This window comes from Acartia tonsa, chromosome 12, assembly GCF_053477335.1.
Source record: "Acartia tonsa isolate MP-2025a chromosome 12, ASM5347733v1, whole genome shotgun sequence".
Lineage (NCBI taxonomy): Eukaryota > Metazoa > Arthropoda > Copepoda > Calanoida > Acartiidae > Acartia > Acartia tonsa.
The window spans coordinates 23,037,236-23,054,851 of NC_137271.1; the positions used below are offsets into that span (position 1 = coordinate 23,037,236).

At 31.5% G+C, this 17,616-nt stretch overlaps 1 long non-coding RNA gene across 1 annotated transcript; it reads right to left on the reverse strand.

Annotated features, from left to right (window-relative positions):
- Positions 1-953: 953 nt before the first annotated feature.
- LOC145333717 (uncharacterized) lies at positions 954-4,237 on the reverse strand. Its single transcript, XR_013884586.1, has 4 exons — positions 3,729-4,237; positions 3,089-3,160; positions 2,421-2,575; positions 954-2,103 (listed from the first exon to the last, which is right to left on the reverse strand). It is a non-coding gene; the product is annotated as an uncharacterized LOC145333717 (long non-coding RNA).
- Between the last annotated feature and the right edge of the window lie 13,379 nt (positions 4,238-17,616).

The following is a 17,616-nucleotide window of genomic DNA, read 5'->3' on the forward strand; positions in this document are numbered from 1 at the left end:
ACCTTTGTGAAGCCTTCCTGAAATCAATAACGTACGGTTCAGTAGTACATATAAGTAAATGGAAGATTTTGGGCTATTTAGATTATAGGGTGGCTAATGGGGGCGGGGGGGAATAGGGGTATTATACCCCTTGGAGATTTGGCCTCAAATAAACCTCTCCCTTAAAAAAGTTTAAAAGACATAATGTATCTAGATTATCATTTTGTTGAAATTGAGGTTAGGTTAAGTTTAACTTTTTCACAGATAGATATACATATTTTCTACCAGATTAATAACGCTGAAAATCATAATCATGGAACTACTTCTGAATTTTCTATTATTAAAAAAAAATACTTTCCTCTCTAACTCTTTGGGGCCACCAGAACCATATAGCCAAACCTAAACAGACAAACAAAAAAGTACCACAGCCCTTATTTAACATATTTTTTTAAAAATAATGTGTAGGGTATCAGTGTTTAACAAAGTACTTTGTGTGAAAATTCTTGTTGACAAATCTTTCAGCAGTGCAAAAAAAACTTTCTTGAAATGCTTTCCTACTGACGTTAATGTGAAAATTTTCCTTTTCATTAATAAGGATATTTACATACCTAAGTATTGAAGCATTAGAAAATATTTCATAGATTTTATAAGGGAACAATAAACTGTTAAACAGAAATAATATATGCATCAATAGAGAGAGAGAGCATCTTGGAATGTAAATAATTCTGGTACCCAAAGTTTTACAAATACTAATCTTTTACGTTAGATCTTAATTTTTGTGGACTTTTATTAAATCATTATTGTCAAAATTTTCAACAAAAAAGGTAATTTGGTTAAATAGTTTTTGGGGTGTAATCTGTAAATTTATTTATTGTCCATTGTCTTATCCCTCTATATCCCTGGATTGATGGGAAAAACGGACCAATAGTAATTATAGAGTAGCTGCTTTTCTAAATACAAAAAAATAAAAAATATGAATTCAATATTTTATTTATTCATAATATGCTATAAAAATAATTAACATAATATTTATTACATAAAAACATCATGACAAAATTGATGCACATTAATGTTTAATAAAGTTTATTTTCAAAAAACAGAAATTGCTAATTTTAAATTTAATTTTAGACTTAAATAGAAAATTTGATATTATAAAATTTACAAATTAAAATTTTAATGATAATATGAATTTTTTTATTTGATTATGTATATGATTTTTTCCTTAAATTTTTCCACTTTCAAGCAATCTATGGACTAAAACTAAACTTAAATAACAATTTTAATAATATAACAATCTAAGCATTTTTGATAATGATAAATATGACTCTAAATGCAGATTACTAAAATGTATCTTAGAGATATATAGATAGATATCAAACTATCTGAAATAGTAGCTGAGATATTGAGATAGATAGATATCACAAGTTTATAAATAATTATAAAGGAAATTTTTAGTTTAAGAAATTTAAATTAAATAGGCAAGGGAGGGTCTGAAGGGATAGGACAATGAACGATAAATTGATTGATATTCCCAACTAAGATAAACAAAATTACCCCTTTATTGATTAAAGTTATTGGTTGAAAAGTTTAGACACTAAAATTTTGGAGCGAATTAATCAAAATTCGAAAAAAGTACCCTCCCTGTTAAAGAATAAGCAAAAAAATATTAAATTTTACTAAATTGTCCTTTATCATGGTTGAACATTATTTTTTTACTTTTTTTCTTTTTTTCAGGTAATTGTGGGGAACATATGGGAAATATTTGCAAGGATCCAACGGAAGGTATACAATTTTCAGTATGGCTTCGAAACCGATTAATATCCGCTGGATAAGAACCGATTCTCGACCACACTGAAAAATCATGGTTTGCATCGTATTACAGACTTTTTTCCACAAATATTAAAATAAATATCATAAAATTAATACCAGTTTTTAAGCCCGGGTGTTTGACCCCTAAGGACTAACAAAACTAGGGTTCATCTTACAACTTTATATTTTAATATCCGCGCAAATCGGTCTATAATACTATGCGATAAATAACTAATAGTGTTGAGATACATTTATAGTTTAGTTTCTTGTTTCTACTTGAATTGAACTATCTGCTCGTTGTGGCTACCATAGGAGCTGAAATACAAAAATATATAAATTAACTTTCTCTAACTAGATATGCAGCTGAAACTGTTGGTCAAGATTCACTGTACCAATAAGCATCTAGTATAATATTTACTATGTCCGTCAGTCTGTCGTTCTTTCAGTAAAAGACATTTTAATAAATGATTATTTTGTTATATATAGATTTCGTGATTTTTATGATTTATCAATTATCGCATATTTTATTTCTTTCGTATATTATCTAAAACAAAGATGTTTCTTTATTTTTGTTAAGTTTAAGAATTTAAGCTAAAAGAAAATTTTAATTTATTAAATCAATCTACGCTTACCCAAACATGTTAGATTGTCCGTTGCCATTGGCAGCCGCTGCTATCTGGCTGTTGGAGCCGTTATGGGTAACAAAGCTGCTGGTGACCGCCATGGTCGGGGTGTTGGCATAGCTGCTGGCAGCCGCCTGACCACCGCCGGAAATTGGCTGAACAACCTAAAAGAAAAAGATAGTTTTAGAAAAAAAATTAAGTTTAAGATTATTTTAAAAGTTTTAAAACTAACTAGTTAGAATCAATCAAAATTCAATAAAAGTACTTGAAGATAAGATTAGTGGACTACAGTTTTTATATAAAGTTATACCAAACCAGTTTTAAAATATTTAGTGCTTCAATTGAAATAAAGGTTTTGTAACAAAGCTTAAAAAGTTTAAAAGTAAGTATTTAAAAATCACGGAACCTTTCTACATGAAAAAAAAAAGATTTCGCTTTCATATGATCTGGGAGACTCAATGATTATGATTATAAAAATTGACCATTTTGTAGAATAAATTATTTGTTGAAAAAATTGGAGACTATTAGTTTGAAACCAAAGTTTTTTAACCAACAAGTCAGATAACATGATTATAAAACTTTGGGTACCAGTGTAATTTACAGCTCAATATCCCCTCCCTGAATTTCACTACTAAAAGGTTGCTTGAAGGGGGGTGAAACATGAAAAAAAAACTTACCTTTACAAATTGTTCAAAATATCTGCCAGGGTTGCGGAGAGGAACGTTAGAGAAAGACATCTTGATACAAGACTAAAATATAAATCCGTTAAAGAAAAGCTTCGCTAGAAATAACTTATCTGTCTATCTCTCTTTTTTTGTCTTTGGCTATCATGTTTCTATTAATCTGTATATCTATCTAACTAGTTGTCTATCTACCTATCTATATGTCTATCTATCTATCTGTATATCTATCAGTCTATCTATCTGTCCATCTATATGTCTATCTATCTGTCTATCTTTCTATCTGTATAGCTATCTATCCATCTGTCTAGCTTTCTATCTATGTATCTGTCTTTATATCTCTCTATATATTTTCTATTCATCTATCTTTCAATTATTTAGGAATCTATTCATTTTCAATGAATTTTACGTCTATTTATTTTCCTTAAAACGCTTTCATGTAAAAAAAAACATGATATTTTTTTCGCATAAAATTATTGATCTTAAAAACAAATTTCTTTTAAAAGGAAAAATGACTATGTTTTTTTTAAGTAGATAAATTTTTTCCCCTTTTTTTTATCTATTTATATATTAATTTATCTACCTATTTTCTTGTTTCATAATATCTATCTATCTATCAAAACATCCATAAACTTACCTGAATAAAAAAGTGTTTTCCAAAAATTTTCAGGAACAGAAAAACTTTGAAAAAAGTATCACAAATTGGTTTGTTTCAAATTTCTTTTTTTTTGGTTGATTTCTTTTTTTTAGAGATTAATAAATAATATAAATTTAAAAATGTTTTTATTTAGTTCAATAACTATCGTATAAGAGAGTGCCGGATGTTTCACAATTTGTGGATGTGAAAATTTTTCTCATACAACTGATCACCCCAGGTAGAGTTTGTCGTCTGAGGCAGAAGGCTGACCGCTGTTCTGAAGTTAACTTTCGCTTGCTGGAACTTTTTTCCGATGAAAAGCTTTCGCCCATTGAATTTATCTACCTATCAGTGCTTTGAAAGGCGTATATATATGCATATACTTCAATTATAAAACGCGAATGTTTTAAAATTTCTTGTAGACGTCACTTGTGTAGTGATATTTGTTAGAGAATGAAATTTTCCAAGCTACGTTTCTTATTTTATAACCCCGCGCTTCGGGAAGGCCCGGCGAGTTATAGATAGATACCAGGGAGTAAGGGAGGGGACAATGGGCAATTAATTCAATATAAGAGTTATCAAAGAAAGGGCATGAAATCCAGTTTAATCCAATAAATTTGTAGGAAATTATAAAGGGATTGTTAATTGAATAATAGATTTCCATAGCGTCATGTAAAGTGAAATCACAGCTTGTTTTTGATGAAATATATTGAGGTTATTTGGTGTGATTTTTATATTAAAAGATTATTGGACCCGGCCAGCTGCTAGCAAGAATATGACTGCCCCTTTTTATTCTGTTTATTTCCCTTGCCCCTTGCCCCCACCTCCCTTCTCCCTTCTTCCCGTCTGCTAATTCCAAACTAACACAACGAGTGTTTATTTCCCTTGCCCCCACTTCCCTTATCCCTTCTCCCCGTCTGCAATATTCAAAACATACATAACGAGTAGCGGCATTTCATGCACAAGTCCCCAAACTCAGTCAGAAACTGCTAAATTCTTGCACATTCCCTTTAAGCCAGTCCCCAAAGTCTGAGACTCCTAAAAATTGAATATTCGATCCATTGTCCCCTCCCTTACTCCCTGGATAGATACACTTATTATGATAGTTCAGGGATCTTAAGGGATAAGACAATGGGTAATAAATTGATGTATATCTTCAAATATGTTTAGCAAAATTATAATTATGTAAATTGAAATTATTGGTTGAAATTATTAGACACTTCGAGATTGGAACCAACAAGTGCCCAATGTATTTGATCCCTCGTGATTATAAAACTTTGGGTACCAGTGTAATTTACAGTCCCATGTCCCCTTCCTCCCTGCTATAATAGATAAATAGATAGATAGATTCCCTGATATCACGTAGAAGAACTTCTCATATGTTCTAAGTTGTTCCAGAAAACTGTAGAATTCATTAAATCATTTTTTTTCTGAAAATTATTAAAATTTGTTATCAAATTTGATGTAACAATAATCATTATAGGTTTTTGATATTATCCTACTATCCTAATTTTTTTGTATTTGTTCTAAAAGATCAAAGAAATGGCTGGACATACGATCTTACAATTTTAAAAAATATTAATGACAGTTTTTTGGCTATTTAATGGAGGGGAAAGTGTCAACCCCTTAAAAACACGATCCCAAGAATCCCACCCCCCTAAAATATGTTTGTTTATTGAAAGATCTTATAAACAGTTAGAGCAGTTGATTAATATGTTTTGGGATGCTTTGTGCTAGTCAAGGGTAGTTCATTGTTAATTACTTGTTACTTAAAGTTCTATTTACATACGTACAGATGCTTTATTTTTGATAAATATATATTTTATAATTGTTTTATTTACACCTTGAATTAGATAAAAAGAAACTTATTAAGTATGCTCTATTCCTGCTCTACTTATTTCTTCCAAATTTTGCTTTTTAATATGAAAATATTACTACAATGTGAAAATACTTTTAAAAAATTAAAGGGGAGGGTAGAAGAAAAAGGGAAGGAGAGTGATAAAGGCCCTCTGCATATAATTTCAAGCCAAAAAAGGGATGGGGGACAGGCGCTTTAATTATTAGAGTAAGGTTAGATTTTTACCTCTTATTGTTCATAATATATATAAATAAATATAATGTTTGTCCGCTATTAAGTTATGCTTTTAAGGGAAGTTTGATATTGATTTTTTATCCTATTAAAGGGTGAGCAAAAAAAAATGCGTAGATTTTTAAAATCCAAATTGCGCGGCTTGTGTTAATAGTAGAAAAATGTTGCGCATACCATTAGAACCGATAAAAAGTCTATTTTTTGGAAATATAAGAACGATTTCTCTGCTACGTATAGTTAAGGAGCTACGTGTTAAAATGTCCCAACTGACATAAAACTTGACTTGCGAGTATATAAGTAAATATTAGACAATAATTCTTGCAAAAAGACGTGCGTACATTTTTCAAATTGCGCGGCTTGTGTTAATGGTAGAAAAATGTTATGCATACCGTCAGAACTGCTATGAACTGTATTTTTTGGAAATATAAGAACGGTTCCTGTGCTACAAATAATCTAGGAGCTAGGTGGTAAAATGTCCCAAAATTTACTTGCAAGTCAAGTTTTAAGTCAGTTGGGACATTTTAACATGTAGCTCCCTAACTATACGTACCAGAGAAATCGTTCTTATATTTCCAAAAAAGAGACTTCTTGTCGGTTCTAATGGTATGCGTAACATTTTTCTACTATTAACACAAGCCGCGCAATTCGAATTTTAAAAATCTACGCATTTTTTTTGCTCACCCTTTACATAAAGTAGTAAGAATTTTGTTGTCTGGAGCTTAAGATCTCAATAATTAATGAACCGATTTGGTTCTCTATTTTTAAGTAAACTTTAAGAAGATGTTATTAAGGTTTTTAGGCCTTTCCATAAGGTTTAGGCTATTCCATTTTAAGATTGAAGTCTTGTATTGGATTTAAGCTACTTATTTTCTAAATGCTAGGTTTTATAAAGTAGTAAGTTTTTTTTATTTGTTCGTTTACCCCTAAAATGATTTGTTTTAAAGAAGCTGTATAACGTTTCAGTATATTTCATTTAAAATTTTAGTTTTTGATTTATGCTATTATATTTTATATTTGACAGTGGAAGAAACCCCATATTTGTGATTGGTCTAACAAAACGTATCTAAAAATAATCGGGTAGAAACTAGTATTTTCATATCTCTGAGGCAATTTAAAATAACAACAATTTTATAAGGAGCTAAGCCACCCTATAGGAAACTAGTTCTAGGCAGTATGTCCTATCTTATTTTATAAGGAGCTAAGCCACCCTATAATACTAGTTCTAGGCAGTATATCCTATCTTATTTTATAAGGAGCTAAGCCACCCTATAGGATACTAGTTCTAGGCAGTATGTCCTATTCTATTTTATAAGGAGCTTTAAGCCACCCTATAGGATACTAGTTCTAGGCAGTATGTCCTATCTTATTTTAAAAGGAGCTAAGCCACCCTATAGGATACTAGTTCTAGGCAGTATGTCCTATCTTATTTTATAAGGAGCTAAGCCACCCTATAGGATACTAGTTCTAGGCAGTATGTCCTATCTTATTTTATAAGGAGCTAAGCCACCCTATAGTATACTAGTTCTAGGCAGTATGTCCTATCTAAAGCTAAGGGAGGGAGGGGACATTGGACTCTAATTATACAGCTAAATAACTTTTGACCTTGATTGGTTGGTTCAAACTATATAGCAGTGTCCTTAGAGAAGGAATGACATTTTCCTATTTATTGGCTAAACAACTTTGGGGACTTTTATTAAATTTGTATTTGTTGGTTCATACAGTTAAGAGTCCAAGCGTCTCAACCACTAATTGTAATCTACAGAAGGGGTGATTTTATGTATCATCATTGGGGAGGTACATCAATTTTTCGGACATTGTCTTGTCCATTTAGATCCCTGATTATTTTTAATCCTTCAATACTATCTACAAAAGATCAAATTTTACACTCAGGGGTGTGTAAACCTTTTCTTTAGTGGGGTTTGAAACTATATGGAGATGAAAAAAGGGACGGCAGGCCTTCCCAATTTCAATTACTTTAGGGAAGATTAATTTATCAACCATATTGTACTATCCCAGTTTTTTAATAGGCAACTGATGGATTATGTCGTTCTAGTGTTAACAAGTGCATAGTAATATAATTTTGGATGTCATCATAAAAACATTAGTACAACAAGGACGTATCAGGGCCATACGTAGCGCAGCAATAATAAAATAACACAATAATAAAATAAATAAGCCTAGAGGCTAGGGGCGAAGCCGCTAGTGTAGTAAAAAAGTAGCACTTATATACCATGCAAAAAATTTGGGGGAGGGGGAGTTTTTTAGGGGTGATTTCTCTTGGAAGAGTAGAGATACAATTCCACAAAAAAGTCATTAGCCTTCCCTGGACACAAAAGAATTTAAACTGTAAGGGAGAAAAAATCAGTTTGTGAGATCTTAAGCTACAGACAGACATTCTGTTATTTTTGTTATATATTTATATTTATTTCCAATTGGAGTTGGGGACATTGAACTAAAAAATTAAACTGGTACCCAAAGTTTAAACATTTTTCCTTTTTATAGGATTGAGACTTTGGAAACTTTTTTCTCGTATTCATTCGAATCCGGTGGATAGGAACCGGTTCTCATCCATACGAAAAAACTATGTCTAGCACCGGATTCAAATTAATAAGAGAATAGTTATTTCTCGTATCGTATTATATCCAGTTTTCTACGAATATAGAAATGTACAATCATAAGATTAAAACCAGTTTTTTAGCCGGTGCCTCCGGCACCTCGGGGCTAAAAAAAACTAGTTTTAATCTTATAAATGTACACTCTATATCCGCGGAAAGCCGTTTATAATACGATACGAGAAATAACGATTCTCTTATTAATTCGAATCCGGTGGATAGGAACCGGTTCTCATCCATACGAAAAAACTATGTCTAGCATCGAATTATATCCAGCTTTCTACGAATATAAAAATGTACAATCATTGATTAAAACCAGTTTTTTTAGCCCCGAGGTGCAATTCTTTAGTGTTTCAACTTTTCTACAACAGATAATTTAATTTATTTAGTTTACTTTTACTGTGGATAATTTATCATTCGTTGTCTTATCCCTTAAGATTTCTTTTTGCCATAACAAAAAAATAAGAATCAAATAGTTTCTCTTAAAAATAGATTACATAAACCCTGAATAACAAGTGTCCTTTTTAACCACATTTTTTTCTGTGACACTATCTCTCAAATTTTGAGCGGGGTTATCTAAAGCCCTCCTCTCTAGGCAAAAATAACATAACATAACATTTTATTAGCATGGTTAAATACATTTAATAAAAAATAGAAATTATTAATTGTAATACAAATAAATGAATATTGGAATGCAAATTATAATGACCTCCAACGTTCATAAACTCGTATTTCATTTCTTGGCCTAAGAAAACAATTAGGTCAAAATTAAATAATGCTTGGTCTGTATAAGGCAACAGTTTATTTATAAGAGGTAGTTATGTTTATCAAATTTTCGTCCACGGTCCTATCCCTTTGGTAATCCAAGCAGAAACCTTTGTTTGATAAAAAAAAAATGGTTGATAATATCCATATGTAGCAGTTGTACTTCACATTTATGGATGGGGCATGACAAGTAAAAGACTTATTGGTATCTTCGCTTCAAAAAGTTATTGAGGGGGGGGGGGGGGTAAAATTGGTCCAATTGTCAATGACATGGATTCTAACCCACATTTGATTCCTTTTAAATTCAATTCAAAAAATAAATCCAAACTAGTTTTCAATGTTTTTAAAAACATTTACAAGAATAACTACATCCAAAGCCAGGATATATCGTAAAATAGGATTTGTGTGTGTAGCGAAGGATCTCGCTAACCGCTAAACCGATAGGGTGCTTTTTTACATTGAAGTACCCCATAGATCCAGGGAAGGTTTAAAACTATTTTGGCTGAGGGTAGCACCATCATCCCAAGAGAAATAGCCCCTAAAAAAAAGAAGAACCTTCCAAATTAAATCTACTGGGTTTTCAGTATTTAAAAGTAACCCAATGTCTATCTTTCTATTTATCTATATATACCTCAAAATTTCGCTACCCGCAGTACCGATATGGTTCTACTTAACAGGGGAGTTTCGTTTAGGTTTTGGGAAGTTTTTAGAAATGTTTAAAAAAATTCATCTGGAGATCGGGGCTATAGCTTAATTTTGTAAAATGTTGAAATACAGTTCCTCTGTTATTCGTGTAATTACCAAATATACGAAGCAGCCTAAAATTTTAGGATTTTTTATTCAATTACTTTTTTTCCTATTTCTTTTGACACAACCCCTTGTTTTTTTTAATTGCTTAGAACCATCCGGGTCAAACACTATTAAAACTGATAGCAGCAGACTGATTTTTTTTAGAATCAGCTGGAAGTCTAAACCTGACCCAAATATGGCAATCTTTCTTTATAAAAGCATCCAAAAAGGGTTTATATTTGAGGCTTAGTCGCAACTGACGCGCGGCTGCCAAACCCTGATAACTTTAACCTGCTATAGTTTTCTATGGAGAAACTCAGCTCGACTAACTAGCAACGTAAAAAACTGAAGGAGTTCAACATAATTTTATATCATCATCATCATACGATTATATGTCTATGCATTTAAACAAGGACATTTGTATTTCAAGGAAAAACGATGTCAAATACACCTTTTTTTTCGCAAAAGTGTCATTTCTAACAGGGCTCGGCAGCCGCCTGTAATCCTCAGGAAAATCAACATTTTACAGATTAAAAAATCTTGAAGTCTAAACCTGACCCAAATATGACAATACCTCTTTTCATGAATATCTTGTAAGCATCCAAACTGGTTTTAATTTGAGGCTAAGGCTCGACTGCCAAGCCCTTGTTTCTAAGTAGGATTTATTTGTATGTTTATTTTTATTTTTCTTAAATCGCATATTTCTACAATTATGGTCGGTCCGTACGTACGTCCATCTGATAGGACCAAATTATCTTGATTTTTGTAATATAGAATAGATTCCTAGGATCATTAGCAATAATTTTGTAAGCGAAGCATCTCTATAATTGAGTCACCATCTAACTTATTACGCTTCGCTTTTATGGACGTTGTCATTCTTTATTCATTTTGTTCTTAGGCTATGCTTAATTTTAAAGAATTATATCTAACTAGTCATGATTTTGAAAAGAAAAAGATTTTACATGGGGGTAGGGGACATTGGACTGTAAATTATATTGATATTCAAGGTTTTATAAATACACTCTCTTCTGTGTTGGCTTAACAACCTTTGATACTTTTATGAAATCTTGGCAGATTTTTTAAAGCTGTGTTCAAACTTTTTCATCAATAATTTTAATCTATAGAAGTTGTAATTTTGCTTATTGTCAATTATTGGGAATTTTATTGGGAAACAAATTTTACCCCTGCCAACAGATTTCAGGGGGGGTAATTACCCCCCCCCCCCAAGCAAATTTTACCCCCGGGGTAAAAACTTTGGGGGGGGGGTAAAAAAATTTGCGGTGCGCTTCGCGCGCCATTTTACCCCCCCCCCAAAACCGAATTACCCCCCTTAAAAAAATTTTACCCCCCCCAAAATAAAAAGCTTGGACGCCCCTGGGGAATTTTATTCATTTATCGTTGATTGTCTTACCCCTTTATCAAATCTTAATTGGGTGGTTCAATCAAAGTCAAAAATTTTCATTATCAAATATAATCTCCAGAAGGGGTAGTTTTATTTCTTATCATTGCATTGGCGAAGTAAATTTAGCGTCTATCATCTCAGGACAAATGTTTAATGCGAAAAAAGTTTAAGGAAAAGGTAAAAAGTTTTATTTTGTAAAGGGTTTTTTCCATTTTAGAGCTAGTACATAACTTTAGGGAAGTACCTAACCTAAGAAAAGCTACACTTTCTCATAAACAACAATAAATTTACTTTCAATTATGGACTGACGGACGGACAGACCGACCCTAATTATAGAAAAGCTTAGCTTTTAAAACAATAAATTTACTTTTAATTTTGCTGATAGCATACTGAACTAAATTTCATCATGATACTAAAACATGGACTGCTCTAAAACAAGGACAACAACGCTGTACATTCATAGGAGCATAGCCGAGAGGAAAAGTAAAAAATAGCATCAAACAAATATGGATAAAACTAGAAATTCCATTAAAAAAGTAGCGTAAAACACACAAAAAGAAGCAGTTTGTAGTACCTCTAGAAAATGCAAATTACCAATGATAGGTCAGTATATAATTCAATTGGGCAATGGTAAAATGTACGCTGGCCTATTATTGGTCATTTGTAATTCATGACGTCTTTTTATCATAGTCACTATGAACTACTTCACCTAAAATGTTTCAACATATACAAACAGAAGTAATTAACAAAAAAATAAAGCGGCTTAAAAGCAGTCAAGAAGTTGTCTGTCTGAAATTATTATTTTCTGCTCAAATAAGCATCATAGTTAAGGAAATCTACATACAAAAAGTCAGACGTCTATCTTTAACAACAGCTAAGAAAATTAATGTACAATTGTTACATTACAAAAAAAATTGATTGACAAAAAAAGCTTAATACTTTACATTATAGGATATTACTTTTTAAGACCTTATAAAACAATATAAAAACACTAGTTTATACAATAACTTTAGATATTACTTATAGAGGTGCAACTCTTACTAAAATACTAGACCAAATTGCCTTTAACTAGATTGGCCTCAACTCACGTACTTTGCCGGCTTTTAGAACATTATTAACATCGTGGATTAACACTTATCAGAATTTACTGATTTGAACTCCTTTTTAGTTTGGTTTTAAAGCTACTCTATAATTAGATATGTCCGTCTGTATGTCTGTATAGAGCGGAATTATATTGGTTCTCATTTTTGTGATGATTCCCTTTACTAATAGGTATCCAGTTTGTCCATTATTTTTTTTCTCACTACGTAAGAATGTTTTTTAATAAAGAAAATGTCATAGTATCCTAAATTTATCAACAAACTCTTGATTAGAATTGATATCCTATTTTTGTCATAGTACAAACCAGTAGAATGTGTCTATCTTACCGTATCGCTATAGTCAGGAAATGTCAGTAAATCTATATATCTACTAGAATAAAGAAAATTACTTGAGAGGTCCAAAATATTGATGTACAAAATCCTATAATATAAAGTAGAATGGTATGTTTGTCTAAAGCTAAAAATCTCTGAAAATATTGATCCGAATAGTCTGTTCTTTTTAAGGAAGCTAAATTTTTTAGGCTATTTTTCTGTCAATAACCCCCAATTTAGTGGTTGAAACGTTTGGACACTCAACTTAATGAACTAACTAGTCAAAATTCAATAAAGTCCCTAAAATTGTTAAACCATCGAATGATTAAGCACTATTATAAAACTTTGTGGACTAGTGTAATAAACAGTCAAATGTCCCCTCCCTTCCTGATTGCAATGTCAAAGAGAGAAAGCATTAACCAAGTTTTCGTAGTGTTCACAAAAAATAACAAGAGCATTTATGTCCTAAAATAGCACATCAAAAACAAGTAAGAAACAACATTTTAAAATGTATTTATTAGTTACTTTCAATAAAGACAAAAAAGCTGAAGTGATGTGGTTCTCCTTTACAGTACAGCTTCTTATGGGTACAGTGAACGGTTTTTAACTATTTTGTGAAAGGGTAACTCCATCCTCCAATATTCGTTACCCAAAATTATAGTTTAAATTTATGCTATTCAATTGTCGTCATTTTATGTTGCCAAATGGACATTATTTATTGGTTAGTTTTTGATTGGTCGTCCAATAAAGGGGGAGGGATGGGTTAAATGTGTTATTTTAGCCAGGGTTATCGTGGCTCAACATATAGCACATCCGCTCGTCGCCGGGGAGGTGATAGGTTTGAATCTCGGGCCGACACCGTGTCATAACTAAAGACGTTCAAAATGGTTCATGCTGCTAATATTACAGGTGCGCAACTTAAACAGTTAGAGTAGGAGGGAATGCCTTGGCCCAAAACAGGCGCAACTCACTACCACTAGGTCTTCTCAGACAAAGATCGTGCAATCAAAGGGTTAGTTGTCTGATGGGAAAATGGACGCTTTACACCGCAATCATAGGGCTTAGGCCTGACAACCCTATCCCATATCCATAAAAAGCAGCCTTGTTACAGAAACACTGACAAAATTATCAGTGGCCTATGCTCCCGGCCATGTGAAGTGAAAACGGCTTGTTTTTTTATGGGGTTATCGTATTTTTAGCCAGTTACGAGTTTCATTTTATGAGAGTAAATGATAATCCAGGCAATGATAAATCCATTACTATTAACTTTAGACTCTGTATTGTAAGAACTCTAATCGTAAAATTGCCTTCAAACTAAAAATTACATTATGGATGGATATACTGTTGAAAAATCTGCAAGAACAGGACAACAAAAATTGGGTACATTCTTTATTACACTAGTCCCCAAAGTTTTATAATAATGTTTTCTTATTTGTTGGCTTAATAACTTTGGGGACTTTTGTTTAATTTTAATTGGTTGGTTCATAATGATGAGTGTTCAAACCTTTCAACCACTAATTATATTCTACAGAAAGGGCAGCTTTGTTTATATTTATTGGGGATATACCTCAAATTTTATCAAATTTTTTCTACAGGAAGGCTGTTTATCATTATTTGGTATGTAGAACATTTTATTGTCCATTGTCTTATCCATTAAATCCCTGCATACATTCAAAATAAATAGTTTTTGAGAAAATGATTCCCTTTCTAAATGTGATTAATAAATTATTGATATAATTGCACTTTGTTAAAAACGAAATATAAAAACTAGAAAAAAACTGAAAATGTTTTCAAAGTACTTCCTCGAAAATTTCAATAGAGGGTTTTGTCCAGGGAGGAAGGGGACATTTGACTGTAAATTTTAATGGTACCCAATATTTTAAAAACATGCTTTGCTTGGCTCAAAATCTATGGAAAGGTTAATTTTGCTAATAATTATTAGTGGTTTATATCAGTTTAATGTCCATTGTCTTATCCCTGTATATGACCTGTTAAATCAAAAAGTATTGGATTGAAATTAGGTTTTTGGCATATATGTCGACATATTATTGACGTGCCTTTCTATTAAATAAAAAATGGGGGCTAATACCTCTCTAAAACTTCCCCATCCACAAAACTAAAAATATCGAGCCCAAAAAAGCTGCTTTACAGTCCTTAGTTTTAAAAATCAATGAACTTTTTTTTTTGTAATTACTATGTTTTTAAGAGTTTTATACATTAATTTAAGTACCATTGTCCTATCCCTAGAATATAAATAACAAGAATTGATATATGAAAAATAAATTGATCTTCCCCATATATGGAAGAAGAGAGGGAGGGTACATTGAACTATAAATTACACTGGTACCCAAAAATTTTCATATTCGTTGACTTAAAACTTTGGGCACTTTATTTGAATTTTGTCTTTCATCATTCAGGTATAGGTTATGTATTATTTTAGGAGTCAATTTCTTCTATAATCAAATAATATTTTAATCATTTTGTCCTTTACAGACAGACAAACAAACACACAATAATCTTAAAAGATTTGTTAAAGTTCAAAATAATTAATTGACTTTAAATGTTTATTTCCCCCCTATTCAATGACAAGAAAAACTAGATAGAACTGAATAAGATAATAGTTATTTCTGGCATCGTATGATAAACGGCTTTCCGCGGATATAGAATGTACAATTATAAGATAAAAACTAGTTTTTTTAGTCCCGAAGTGCCAAAGGCACGGGCTAAAAGACTGGTTTTAATCTTATGATTGTACATTTTTATATTCGTAGAAAGCTGGATATAATACGATGCTAGACATAGTTTTTTCGTATGGATGAGAACCGGTTCCTATCCACCGGATTCGAATAAATACGAGAAAATTTAATAGGGTAAATATCAGGGATCTTAGGGGATAAGACAATAAATAGGTATACATCCCCGATGACGATACACATAATTACCCCCCCAACTGTAGAAAATAATTATTGATTTAACGTTTAGACTAAACCAATTAAAATTCAACAAAGGTTCCCAAAGCCTTTGAGCAAAAAAATCAGGGTTCAAGTGTAATTTACAGTCAAATATCCCTTCTGTCCCTGGTGTATAGGGTGATATTTGAACTTCAGGGATAGAACAATGAACTCTAAATTAATCTCCTAACGCCCGTCCGTCTGTAAATGTTAACTCTTAGCGACGATTTATTTTTGTCCTATTGATTCCAAACTGTCCATGATGATTCCTGCATCAGTTAATATCTATAATACAAAGTAGAACGATGTCTGTCTGTCTGTTTGTTTGTAGCGAAGGATCACGCTAACCGCTGAACCGATATTGTTCTCCTTTACAGTGAAGCTTCTTATAGGCCCTAGAAAGGTTTTAAACTATTTTTGGGGAGGGTGTCTTCACACCCCATCCCCCCCCAAAAAATATTTTTTCTACTCTTTTGAAACTCAAATTTAAAATGGGAAAGAGTCGACTTTTCCCCTCCTACCTTAGGTGCCTCTAGAGGCTTCTAGGGGCGTAGCCGCAAGTAATTTATAAAGCATAGCAACTCTATATCAGTTTAACCAATCATGATTCCAATGATACAATATTTTAAGCGAAGCATCTCTGTAATCAAGTCCTAAAATTGTAAGTAAGATGTCCTAAAACAGGATCCTGTATTTAAGCAATTTGCAACAAATAAATTTACGATTTACATTTACATAAATTGTGTTCTGTCAGCCAAAATTCTCTTTTTAATTCTGACGAAAAATGGGGTCGTTACATATACTATGTCTATTCACTGATAAATTGTGTTAAAAACTAAAGGTCAAACATAGTACAAAAATTTCAAAACAAGGAGGACAACATCCATAAAAAAGGTCAGACAAACGAGCAGTACTTATAATTTCATAAATCTTAAACTATTGCCTAATAGTTCTAAGAATTACCTACCAATTGAAAATTTTATAATTATATCATGAAAGAAAGCTTTAAAAGGCTAAAACATTTGCATGATTAAAATACACTTTTTGATAAAGATTTAAGATATTCTACTCTTTTCAATTGTAGCAAACTTTTCAGTATATTGTTTTGAAAAGTCTAATCAGTAATTTATATATGGATAGACTAAACCTAATTATAGGAAAGCTAAACTTAAAATAAAAGAAAACGCTAATAAAAATACTAGTACTTACTAGAATTAAATATGTTTGCTCCGTTGAGAGAAGGGAGAGGATAAGTGATATTAAATTATTGATTTCCCCCACAATTTGAAATCAAAGGTAAATGTTTGGGAGAAAAAGGGTTGTAAATGGTGAAGGAATCTTTAAGGGGAAGGACAATGATGATAATCAAAATTATTCCTTTAGTAAATTAAACCTGTTGGTTAAAGTTTAGAAACTGCTATCTTGAAACCAACTAATAATATTCAATAAAAGTACAAAAAGCTAAAATTCTTTAACCAACTAATAAGAAACGTGTTTATAAAACTTTGTTTACCAGTATTTTTTCCAGGTACCCTACTCTCCCTCTCATTCTTGTCTTGTAATTTATATATATTTCTTTAATGATTGATTTTTGAATAATTCAGTTAAGAAACAAGGATGACAACATCCATAAGTAGCGAAGCACAAACAATTAAATAAGAATTCAGATATTAGTTTTCAAAAGCATGTATATTAGGAAAAAAATCATGAAACCTTTTCAACATTTTTTTTTAATTTCTTAATATTTATATTTCAGTACTATGACTAACAGACTGAGGGTCAAAGTAAATTACATACTGGATGCTCAAAACAATGGGAAATTTAATTTTGATATTTTTAACTACAAAAATTTTAAAAAACGGACCATA